The sequence below is a fragment of the Molothrus ater genome, chromosome 4, assembly GCF_012460135.2.
Source record: "Molothrus ater isolate BHLD 08-10-18 breed brown headed cowbird chromosome 4, BPBGC_Mater_1.1, whole genome shotgun sequence".
Lineage (NCBI taxonomy): Eukaryota > Metazoa > Chordata > Aves > Passeriformes > Icteridae > Molothrus > Molothrus ater.
Genome location: NC_050481.2, coordinates 53,118,547 through 53,132,144, shown reverse-complemented (window position 1 = coordinate 53,132,144; position 13,598 = coordinate 53,118,547).

Below are 13,598 nucleotides of genomic sequence, written 5' to 3'. Positions count from 1 at the left end.
ATGACTGAATCAGAATTATTTTTATTAAAATTTAGGAAATCTTTTAATATTTACAAATATTAACAAGTTGTGTCAAGTATGATATTAACAGAAATTATGCAATTTCATTGTTCTCAAGTGCAGTTCTTCAGGTTCTCTCACCTTCAAAAACTGTATTTGTATACAAACAAACCCAGTAGTTCATTTGAGACTTTGATTTCAACTTCCATCTCACTTACTTTAATTAGCTAATCACACTCTGGAATGCACATTCCTTGCACGCAATAAAAACATTTCAAGTATCAAAATACTGCTCCTATATTTAGCATGCAGTCAACACTTAATCAAAAAACAATAAATATCATGGTGATAATATAATAATGTTTTAGACTAACATGCATAAGCAGAGGAGATAGTAAGTTCTGAGAGTGGGATAATTATTTTACCTTTCCTTTCTCATACAACTGGAATGAGATGACATTATATAGTAAAATCTTTTGCCCTTCAGATTTTTTTTCTTCCTGGTATTTTTCCAGCTACTCTAAAGTCTGAAAAAATTTAAACCTTTTGGGGTCATATTTCTATTTAATTTCAATGATGAAGTGTTATGAGTTTATTAAAAAAAATGGAATATCCAAGGTATCCAGCCAGAAAATGCTTACATGTGAACTTGTAAATGTCAAGGAACTGAGCATTCATCCTGCTTATCAGGAAAAACCTGCAAGAGAAGGATTAAAAGACTTGATTATGAGACCTGATAGAAGAAGAAAATACTAACATGTGTGGTGGTTATGCTGGGATAACTTTCTTTGCTGAGCTGGTATGGGGATGTACTTTGGATTTGTGCCTAACCCTGTGCTGATAGTACAGGGATGCTCCAACTGTTGCTGAGCAGCTCTGACACACAGTCAAGGCCTTTGCTTCTCATCCCACCCCACCAGCAGGCAGGCGTAGGGGTACACAAGAAGTTTGTTGGGACATAGCCAGGACACCTGATTCGCATTGACCTAAGAGATATTCCATACCATATGACCTCAAGTTCACCATATAAATCTGGGGGTAGAAGGAAAGAGACCTTCAGAGCAATGGCATTTGCCTTCCCAAGTCAACATTCATGTGACGGACTCCTACTTTCCTGGGGATGGCTGAACACCTGTCTGCCCATAGGAAATCATTAATTAATTCCTTGTTTTGCTTTGCCTGCATGAAGCTTTTGCTTTGCCTCTTAAACTCTCTTCATCTCAATCCAGCAGTATTCTGACTTTTCTGCTTCTCTCTCCCCTCCCATTGTTGGGGGGAATGAGTGAGCAGCTGTGTGGGGCTAAGTTTCTGGCTGGGGTTAGACCACAGCAGTAACTGATATGCATTAATGGGGAAGACAGGATAGCTATGTTGTCTGTACATTAATTGCTAAGTGTGCATTCATTTATTTGTGTATTAGGTACACTGAAAATGAAAATTTACACATATAACCTTTTCATGAGCAAAGCAGCCTTCACTTGAGGAACATCACGCAGTTTAATTCACTGTGAAATAACATGTAATTTTAATTACTGATTCAGGTATTAACAAGGGAAATTAATTAAACCAATACTTAGAAAGACTACTTTTCTACTCATTCCCCAGGCTCTGCTTCAGTCCAGCATTTCTCTCCTGCTTGCTCAATTTAATTCCCTATCTTTTCATCACACATGACACCCAGTCCCTTCCAGGCCCTTGGTGATCCCGTAGTCAGTGTACAGTAGTTTATTTCTGTTCCTTGCTTCTTACTGTTCTCCTGCCTCAGCATGTGTCCTTCACAAACCATAGGTCTTTTTGGGGTGTCTTTGATCTCACATGCGTCCTCCATGGCCTGCAGTTTCTCAGAGCGTTCTTCATTCATTCAAAAGTTCTCTTTACTTGCCTCCTTACAGCTCCTTTTTTGAAATTCCTCCCCAACCTCCTCTCACCGTTTTTCTTTTCTGTTGTCTCCTGCCTCTAGCAGCTGCCACCCTTCCTCAAGCATCTGATCAGAGGCAGAGCGTGCTCCTCTGGCTCATTGAAGGTTTGAGGCACGATGGGCTGTTTCCATCCTTTTTAGAGTCACCTAGAACCTGCTCTGGCTGGCACAGGGAGGCTCATGTCCTCCTTCCACACAGGCACCCTCAGGCCCTGTTACTAAGCCTTGCCTTAATGGCTAATACTGACCCACATTTCTTTCACGTTACACTTGATCTGTTTCCACAACCCCACAGAGACATTCATGAATGCACAATTTGGCTACAGTTTATTCAATAAATGAGAACAAGTCCATTTTGTCATTTCATTACTATGTTCTTCATATTGTGTTTACATTAATATGCAGCTATAGCTTTTAAGAACTTCTCTTACGTTCATTGTCACATTATAAGCCTATGTAGGGATCATCAAATCAGTGTTTGAGTGTCTTTAAGAATGTGATATGGAAGCAAGATTCAAACTTATGAGTCACTCCAAAGTGTGAATCAAATATTCCTCTTCTGAAAGACATTAGTAGTGAGAATTGAGGAAAAAGAACAAGGCTTCCAGCCATCTGAAGCCTTTTTCTGAGCCATCTCTATTACTGCCTGGTAAATGGTAAATTTCGATCTTCTTGATCTACAAACTGCATTCAGGCTTTGATATTTCAGTCAGGGATGTATCTATCCTCTCTTTCTTGAAAATCTTTGAAATATCTTTATGCTCAAGTTTTCCACGATTTATTCAATATTTTGGGAAAAAAACCCACATCACTAACAACAAAAAAACCCCACCCTCCTTATATTTACATTTAGTGTATTATATGGGAATTTATACAGGAACATGCTTGTCCTTGTGAGAGAAAAGCATTAATTAGACAAACATGACCAAGAGACAGTTCATTTCATTAAAGAGATTCTAGTTTCTTGAAACACTCTTCATTCTCTTGCCAGAATATAGATGTCAGTCATAATTTCTACAGAGAGCAATGCCTGACACCAGGGCAGAACTGATAGGAAGGAAAAAAAAAGATTCCTTTAAATCTAGTCTAACTTTAGTAGGGAGAATGTTCACAGCTGAGCCTAAAACCTGATTATCTATAGTCCTGGTGGGCAAGCAATAGTACAAGGCTTGACTTGATAAAGAGAGAGATAAGGTAAAAAATACAGCTCTTGGTAAACAGCTGAAAGTATTTTTCAGCTGAAACTATCATGAGATAATAAAAAAGTTGGCATTTTATGATGCTTTCAGTTTTTTGGGTTTTGTGGTTTTTTTTGGCTGATAGAGGGCCAGAAATTTTTTTTTCAATTTACTGCAAGAAAATGGAGAATTTTCACAATAGTTATCACAATTTAGTAGGGTTAAATCTGGTGAAAACTTTTTATCTTACACTTGCAGTGTGTTTCCAGAACATTGACCTGCACAGGTCATTATTTAGCAGATAAAAAAAATCATGATAGAAAATCAGAAATAAGCAAGTAAATTCATGTACTGTTTTCTCCCTGGTATTGGGTAAAGGACAGCGGGAGAAAAAAACCAGCAAAAAACCATCACAGAAATGCAGACATTTTAAGACAAACCCAATGCAGTGGTTCACATGCAAATCCTATTGACTGTTAGGGCTGGTTTAAGTGCACATGTCTGTGTGGCCAAAAAAGAGAAAATTGGAAGTGACTTACTGTGGATTTTCAAACAGCCTACTCAGGTTCTGAAGTGATATAAGATGCAACTGAAGTGAAGTTCCTCACTTCAGTGAGATTTTCTTATAAGCCACAGAACTGATGAAACGGAAATGAGAGGGTCCATTGTATTTTGTTCTTTAACAAGGGAACTTTTATGGCTTTAAAAGAATTCATATCCTGTCTGATCTGGTTATACAGATATGCCTTCAGTAGGACTCTTTGTGTCAGTCTCCACACCAATTAAGCTTTATAAATTCATTTAAAATCAACCTAATTCAGCCTTATATAATTTTAGAAGTATTATGTATCAATATAATGTAACAACATATCATAGAAAAATTAATTGTAGCAAGAAGCCTGAAGGTGAACAGCAGGCTTCTCTGTATATAGTCAGGATCATGAAAATATCTGACCTGAAACCATACCTGTTGTGTCAATCGCTTTCCCATCTGCATCATGATATTTTTTTCATGGTGGAAAAAATAGATCTATTATCGAAATTTACCTGTGTCATAAGTATAAAGAGAGAATCAAATTTGATAGAACTGAAAAAAAGATGACTAGGATTCTGAGAAATGCAGCAGAAATAGTCTCCACCACAGTCTTGAAACCAAGTTGTTTTGCCACAGAGAGCTGTTTGGAATTCAAAAGCACAAAGCAAAAGGCACAAAGCAGTTACATGGTTTTAGTTGCTGGTTTGCTGCAAAATTCTTGTAAGATGTTGGCTAAATCACCTGTCATCTGGTGACACATGGCTTGCTGTCACACTTTTAGTGGGTCTAGGGTCTTCAAAGAGACATGAGCAGTTGTTGGTTGCTATAAGGCTGTTTATTGCATGAATACATCCGTCTTGAGGGCAAACAGTTCAAGGTGTTAACATCTATGCAAAAGCTTTCTGGCATTAAGTCCCAAGCTGGAGCAGCAGCTGCAAGGCTGCTTTCTGCTACAGAGTCCCAGGTTCCATGCACGAGCAGCAGCAGCAGCAGCAGCAGCAGCAGCAGTTGTTCTCAGGCAGTCTGACATACCAGGCAGCAGCAGAAGTAATAGAGTCCGATGTTCCAAGCGGCAGCAGCAGGGACCACAGCCTTTCTTTCTTTTCTTCTTTCTTCTTTCTTTTCTTCTTCTTTTCTTTTTCTGTTTTCTTCTTCTCACGGTTGCTGATGTGTTGATGCTGGGGTGGTTGATGATAATGATGATGGTGACGATGAAGCTGATGTTGAAGATGATGATGATGATGATGATGATCCCTGTACCCCACTACAGGACTTTTCATTTGTACAACATCCAATTAGCTGAAAACATGATTCTAAAACATTCTTTCTAAACCAATCTGAACTTGATTCTGTTGTGTGAAAGTAGTACGAAAGTAGTGTCAGTTCTTACCTAAAAAACCTATGTATATAATATTATCTATTTACGCAAATGTTCTGTTTTCTTACTTAAAATTTGCATGAATAAGTTTATCTATTTATATGCATAGTTCTATCTATTTACAAGTGTAATTTTATCTCTTTTACATGAATAAGTCTATCTGTTCTAGTGGAAAGGTTTTGCTATGTTTTTGTTATGACTCAGGCTAAGTTGCTGAACTTTTAACTAGGGCCTTTGTTAGTTAATGCAATTTCTTAAGGCACTTAGAATGCATTTCTACTTACTTAAAACCTAAAATTTAAACTAAAACTTACTTAAAACTATAACTTACACTTCTATTTGCTTAAAATTTAAACCTACATTTCTACTTCATATATACGTGGCTTCATATATGTTAGTTTCTCCAAAGGTTTTAATTCAACCCCTTCTTAATTCATCTCCCTCTCTGAGGAACTCAGAGAGGCTTGCATTCCAACAGCTTCCATCTATCCCTTTCTTTATCTGTCATATGTTGATAATAATGTCAATTCACTTAACAGGAATGCAGTTATGATTAATTAGATACCTCAGAAAACAAGTACTTGTGAAATATGAACTATCATCTGTATACAATACATATTGTTTTTTTCCTTCACATGGACTGTTAATTATCTGCAAAACTGCTTGGAAAACATTTGAGCTGAAATTTTGTAGAAAAGGTTATGTGAGATTTTTACAATTCTTTTTTTCTTTTCTCTTCCCCCTCTTTACAGAAATAATGTAAAGCAAGACAATTTGTAATGCTAACCTTGCATTTTTACATAACTTTAGATTAACTTTTAATTAGATTAGATATTGACCTGGCAGCTATGTTGTGCCTTAATAATCTTTACATGTAATCTGTTAAACATTTATAAATTTCATGTAGCTGATTCAACAGAGATTGATTCACAGAATGCTGAGTGTGGTAATAAAAGTTCAAACATTTATAGTATGGTTAATTATGAAATTGTGCTGGGTGTTCGGACAAGTATATTGCTGTATGCAAAGGAAAATTGGTATACTGTAAAGTATCAAGTGTCTGAATATTTTCCTGTCTTTCTGGTTTAGTATCTGGATTACTTTAGGTTTATCCTATTTTTTAAATATATATATAGTAGAACTGCACCTAGCAAAGATAATTGAAGCAGGAGACAGCTTCTCAACAACACAGCTAAAAGCATATAATTAAACTGGAGTACATCTGGTGCCCTGTGCAGGCAGAGAGTTGTTAAGTTCCCCAGCTTTAGTAATAGGATTGCTAGATGAAGTAACAGAATTTTTAGCAAGTGATTTTTCATTTGTTGAATATCTCTAATCAGGGTAGGATCTGATTTTTTTCAGAAGTTAGAACAGTCAGCCTTTGGCAGTAATATACTCATTATTGAATTAAGTATTTAGTAATTTCTTCATATTTTCATTTGTGAGTTACCCAAATATTACTCAGTCATATCTCATGTCCCACTAAATAGCAAGTGATTGTAAATGTTCTAAAACTTTCTGCAAATTAAGGTCCAAGGTGCTCTATTAATAAGAAATTTTACCAAAAAAAATTTTCTTGCATGAAACCAAGTTTTAGACATGCCTAATCTATTTTTAATAAGTCTATAACTTTGGTTTCTCTAGGTGACCTTCGAGAGTTCTAGGTTGAATATAGGAAATAAATCAGTATATAATTTTGAATAATTTTTATCTAATATTACATCTCTAAAAGAGTTTTCTATCCTTTTTACAATACCCTTACCCTGTCTATTACCTTTGGCATTCCCATCCTAAATGGCTTGATTATATTAATTAGCTGCAACCTGAAAAGAAAGACACAGAAAATTCTGTAACATTCTGTTTTTCATTATTCTTCAGTAAAAGAAAATGGAGATAAATTTAGACAACTTCAGACTGACAAATGATATTTTCAGAAAGTTATGAGTGACTGAAGAATTAGTCTATGTTAGCTCCTGTTGCTTAAAGTCAGCAATTAATAAGCAGTGTTTATACAGTATGCATCCAGTTAGTTTTCTCATTGTGCTCTGACCTGACACTGGCATAAGACACATTGATATATCTGGTGTACTTCAGAATAAATGCAAGTTTATCCACTTTGCATTTGGACAATGCCATGGTTTCACCTGCTTCCTACATACACTGAACAACAGTTTACTCATTCTTCAATTTCCTAAGTCACTGGCTACTCCTAATTATGTCAGTGACTTGTAGGTATTAAACCAACTGTACCATAGACACCATACAGAGTTATTTCTATCACACCTTACTGTATGGTAAAAATGGAAGGATCTGGTTCTCCTAAACAATGTCTTGGAATACATCTCTGGGAGGGTTATTCTTCATTCGAAGTCAAATTAATTTTAACTCCTTATCTATATTGACAAGAAAGAAAGAAGAATTATTGTAATTACATAATGATTATATGATAAATTATAATGATGGAACCATGTAACCAATACATGTAACCATACTCAAACCCTAACATAACACTGAGTTGACATATAGAGAAACAATCCACATCAGGTTTTAAATGCCATCCTGTCTTTAAGTACTTCTTTGCACATTCCAAGATAGAAAAAAATATTATAATCTTCTTTTAGAAAACTCATTTAAACATGTAAGTAGTAAGTAATTATGTCTCTAAAACTAATAATTTTTTTTTTTTTTTTATTTCTTGAGAGCTTTTTGTATTGGTCAAAGGAGGTGGTTCTGCCCCTCTACTCCACTCTTGTGAGACCTCAAATGGAGTACTGTGCTCAAATCAGGACAGGAAGGATGTGGGCATGCTGGAGTGACTCTAGAGGACAGCCATAAAATGATAAGAAGAATGGAACGCCTCTCCTGTGAGGAAAGGCTGAGAGAGTCAAGGGTTGTTCAGCCTGGAGAAAAGAAGGCTCTGGGAAAGTATTATTGCAGCCTTTCATTACTTAAGGGGCTATAGGAAATATGGGGACAGATTTTCTAGCAGTACCTGTTGTGACAAGATAAAAGGTAATGATTTTTAACTGTAGGAGGTTTTATTAAGATTATGCATAAGGAGGAAGTTTTTCATAATGAGAGTTTTGAAACACTAGAAAAAGTTGCCCAGAGATGTGGTAGATGCTTCACCCCTGCAAATCTTCAAGGTCAGTTTGGATGGTGCTCTAAGCAAGCTGATCTATTTGAAGATGTCCCTGCTCATGGCAGGGAGTTGGACTAAATGACCTTTCAAGGTCCCTTCTAACCCAAACTATTCTATTGATTCTTCAGTTCTATAGATTTTCAGTGGACCTAAGTTACAGAGGTCTCTACAGCACATTAAAATTCTCCTCACTTTATCGTCACTTGGAATGAACCTAAAAATACTATTCTTATATTTCTATATATTCCATTCTGAATCAAAGTGTACAAAAATCCTTCTGTTGCTTAGCTGCACTAGTATCCCCAAAATATGTGGTTGCAGCTACACACAAGGATATAAAGGTACTTACAGAAGCAGGTCCCTCTGTGATGGATGTAGTCAAGTCATTAATCAACCTAGTAGTAATTCTGTACCATCTCCGAAAGAGATAGAGCCTAAGCCAGTATTGGGTGAAGCACATATCTAGCTCCAATCTGTTCTCTGAAAACCCATGAAGAAACAGTCACACAGTGAGCTTGGAGCACCAGCCACGTGACTGATATATGAATGGTTTTCCAAGGCTCATTTATCAAGGAACAAAATAAGGAGTCTCGTGCATACCTCTCTCATTGCATGTAATTTAACTACAAGCTAATCACTTTATTCCATAAATACGAGAGCCTAAGCAAGCTTTGTTTGAGCTCTTCTGCTCAGGAGCTGGCTGCATCTGAGCTGGGAGATGTCTCCTGAGCTGGGACGCCTCTCAAGGTTGCTCATTGATGGAAACTCCTCTTATGAACTGTGGATCTTTGGTCAGTGACTGACATCACATAGACCCTTATATTGTGCTAATATTCTCTATTGATAACTTTGATTTTGTCCTGATAAATTTGATTCTCACTTGTTTTTCTGTATCATTTTTACATTATTTGTGAAGTAGTACAGTGAACATTGTAATCAAACTCTGTTGTCACACTTTTATAATATCATATTTCAATATAGGTAGTTTTGCTGATACTTTTGTTGATGTTTGAGCCATCTAAATCACTCATTTGTGAAACCCTCTGCATGACTGTAGAATTTTTTCTTTTAGCCTTTCTAATGAAGCATATCCTTCTCACCATTATAAACTACAGTGATAGATGTTGATTGTTTAACAACACCTTGCTATCACAGATTAAATACAACAGTAGGAAAACAGACAACTATTTGGATCTGTCTGTTTTGATTTGATTTGGTTGCTTTCCCAACTTACATTAAGATAAAATTTTGGAGGTGGGTAACAAATATATAAACACTTCTGACATCTATTCTCAATGTATGAGCTGAGGCAGTGGTCAGTGGAGAGATCCTAGGTGATTTCATTCTTTGATAGAAATTCTGGCACAGCCCAGACATCCCTTGCAAGCTTGGTGCTAATGCTGTATTTCTCTCTTAAATTTAACTCTGCCAAAACCCAGCATCTGTTCCCATATAGAGTGTTGACAGTTGAAGCATTTTTCCATTGTGTTGTAACTCTGCCGAGACCTGGCATCTGCTCACAAATAGAGGTGTTGACAGTTGGAGCTCTAGCACTTTCCCTTTGTGCATCAACTCTCTGGAAGTCTGGCATCTGCTCACACACACAAGTTTTGACAGCACAAACTACAGTCTAACACTAAGTTACTCCAATGTAGGGGAACATGTGTAGTCATAATTTTGGAAGGAGACTACTTTCACATGACATCAAACCCAAGAGATCAGAAGATAAAATAGGTATAGGGCTTGGAGCATCTTTTAGCAAGCAGAAGTGTTCACAGGATCAACATACTGTGATCTATATGGAGAATTTTTCCTTCATAATAGGTACCTGGAGAAAGTGAACCAGCACTCCAAAGACTCAGCTTTACGCCTTTTCTCCATGACTTAGGAGGTTTCTCTGTGAGTCCTTGATACTTGAGTAAGATAATTTCTGTTTCTTGCTATGCTGAACAGAAGAACTATTGTGATCTTGTTGATATCTCTTGGAGCTTGTCTTGAATCCTTGGCCATTTTTAAGGTCTCAGTAACCTTTTCTGTACATTTTAATGGCATTTGCATGAGAAACAGACTGAATTGTAGTTCAGTAACTTTAACATATATTTTTTCTGAACTATGATGTGAAAGCTACATTCTATTTTAGGAAGTCCCTATATTCTATTTTAGGAAGAACAGATGATTAAGTAAGTCACTTCTTCCAGAAGTATTTTGCTCTTTTTTTTATTATTATTTTTATTGTTTTTATGACTAGGTCTGCAGAGGTTTATTTCTAAAATAAAGTTTATCATTTATTATAGAAAACAGTCAAAAGGATTCTTAGATATCTTAGTCTTAAGGTACTAGATATAAACAAAAATACTTAGAGAAAATACATTTTCCTTTAGATTAGTTCCTTTGAAACAAATTGGCAAAGTGAATGAGAAAATCAAACACTTATTATGAAAGCAAACACAAGTTTTTTGTGTGACATCATTATTTCAACAGTATATAAGTACCATATGTACTTATGTATGCATGCTTACTTGTGACATGTACTTGTAATGAATACTTATGAATATGTTGCTTTTTAACTATTCTTGTCCTAATTTCAGATTTTAAAAAGGCTCCAATTATATTGTGGACACAAAAAATAAAATAAATGGAAGTAAATACCTAAAACCAGAAAAAAGGTAGCAAAGAGACTCTCTCTGAAAAAAAAAGCTTTGACATATACAAAATTAAATTTAGATATGGGTACATTAACAGATTTTGCCTTGAACCTAAGACTACTCCATTAGTATTTCTCTACTTGAGATTCAGTATTAATTTGTACATGAAAACACAAACCCTGAGATGAATAAGTAGGGATTAGGGGTATTAAATATGTCATGCCTTGAAAGGTCTATAATAGGTAATTTTTAAATGGTAATATGAATTGATTATCTGCTGGACTAGTTTCACAGACCTTATGATGTAGCATGTGAAAAATAAATGCCAGAGTTATACATTGGATTCTTGCTGCCATAAATTATATTCTACTATTTTGATTTATTTACCCATAGAACTATATCTGTAGCTATGCATACATGTATACACATACATGTATATTTATATCCTATGCAGATGATGCACCCTCACATGTGCATGTGCAGCTCTAAACAGTTTCCATATTTAGAACTTAATAAGTTTTGCATTAAAACTTATATGAATTTGTAAACAGAATACCATGTAAGACTCCTTCCACCATGTTTTTTATCAGCACATGTTATCCTGGATAATGTTAGCACAGGTCAACATGGAACCATTTAGTTTCAACCAGAAAATCTATGCCTCTTTCACTGCTGTAATTTCAATCCATGACTTACATCAGACAGTTGTTTGTTAACTGCTACACACAGAGAGATAATTCAAGTGGTGTCTAGCCAGCCATCCAAGAGCTGGATGGTTGCCTGGAGACTAAATTTCAGTGTTCAGAATCTGCCTCTTTTAACAGGAAAGAACAAAAAATTGCAGCTCACTCTAAAAAAGATACTAAGCAACCATACAGACACTTGTTGGTTTTAAGTGCTATTATTAAGGTATGCTGCATCCTGAAATTACAGACAAGCATAAACTAGAACATAAGAGTGTGTGCATGTTCACCATACTTCTCACTCTGCTAATAAATTAAGAGATTCAGAGCTCAAATGAGACATTTTCATGATTGAGCCATATCTTGCCTTTATCTCCAGAATCTTCAGCTTTCCACTGTCACCATAAATCTCTGCCCCAACTTCTTATTGCACATCACAGGATCATAGAATAATTCAGGTTGGAAGAAACCTGAGGAGACTGTATATTACAATTCCATGCCCTAAGCAATAGATAGGTATTTAGGAGGTAGTTTTGTTCCTATCCCTCACATCACAGACACATTCACCCTTGTTAGATGCCTGAACATTTATTTCAAACCAAAAATTACACCACTGAGTTTATAAAACTTAACAAATGTCGTTTCTAAGGACAATTCTGATGAACAACATAACACCACAGAAGATATGTTTTCTGCAGATGTTCTCTGAAACTACAGACAAACCACAAACGAGGCTTTCCAAACTTCTTCTCTGAATAAAGTGCCCAATTTCTATGATTTAAGTCTAGCCAAATGCTTTTCTAAAGCAAAATACATTTTGATTATTTATGCAAATAAAACAAGTATTTTGAAAATGTACTAACTTAATTGTTAAATAAAATCAACCCCACATCAACCCCTAAAATCTTCAGTGTTGAATCACAGAGCATTTTAGGAAGATTAGAGAAAAATCAGCATGTTCCCAATTTGGGCATTTCCCTATATTCATATTCCATTAATTCCACCTTTTTTAAGACTTTGATTTTGGTTTGTCTGTGTTTTGAGAGGAAGTTCTGTCTGTTTCACTGAGGATTCTGTTCAGGTATTTCAACACAGCTACTTTTGGTTTACGATTTGACAGAAAAATGCTATTGGTCATCTTTTTTAATATGAATGAAAATACTTTGTCTCAAAGCAGCTATGACTTGCTTGCCACTTCAAAGCAAGCTGGTCTTGTGGAATACCCAGCTACAATAACTTCCTCTCTTAAGACCACAAAATTGGCTTTTTGTCTTTGCACGGAAGTACCTCTACAGAATATGAGTGACTGAAACATACCTGACACTTCTGTAGAGATGCCAGGCTGGGTGACAGTGTAGCCTTGGTTGACCTGAACCAGATGTTTGGAGTCCTTCTGCAGGGACATTGGAAAAAGTGAGGAAAACCATTATTCTACTGGTTAGAGATATATTTAAGATTGTAGTTAAAGCTGAGAAACTTTGCATTGTTCCCAGGAAATAGGAGACCCTGTCACAAAGCGTTTAAAAATCACTCTATATGATTAGTTATAAACAAAAAGCACAGTTTACCTTGTTAAAGATGCAATATTTTAACAGAAGAAAGATGCTAGAGCTCACATGACTACTTGTGCCATGTCACATTTTTCAGTTTCATTAATATACTTCTTCTAAATGTTCTGTCTACTGACATTCTCCTTATTGATTTAAGGGAATCATTATCTGAGGACTTGAATTTGATCTGCTGCTTTCTTATGATTTATTGCATTTAGTTTTTCTCTTTGCTAAGTTTTATCACACAATAGTGGTAACATTTTTAACTATTGAATTTGAGATACCAAGACATGACAATCAAAACTTTCTAGTTTTCTGGGCTCTAACTGGAATCAGTAGGAGATTTAAAACGTGTAGTCAGTGGTATTAGGCTAGGAAAGGAATTCAGAGACACAAGATGAGAGTGTGCTTTTCACTGTGATTTTTCTGCATGTCATATTTAGGTTGTGAAATGGGAATAATTACATTATCTTATTTTGGGAAAGTTTAGTAAAAATTAAGTCATTGTTCAAGCGATAGATTTACAGGAAAAAAATTTGTATTCACAGTAGCGTGGAAATAGATTAGGT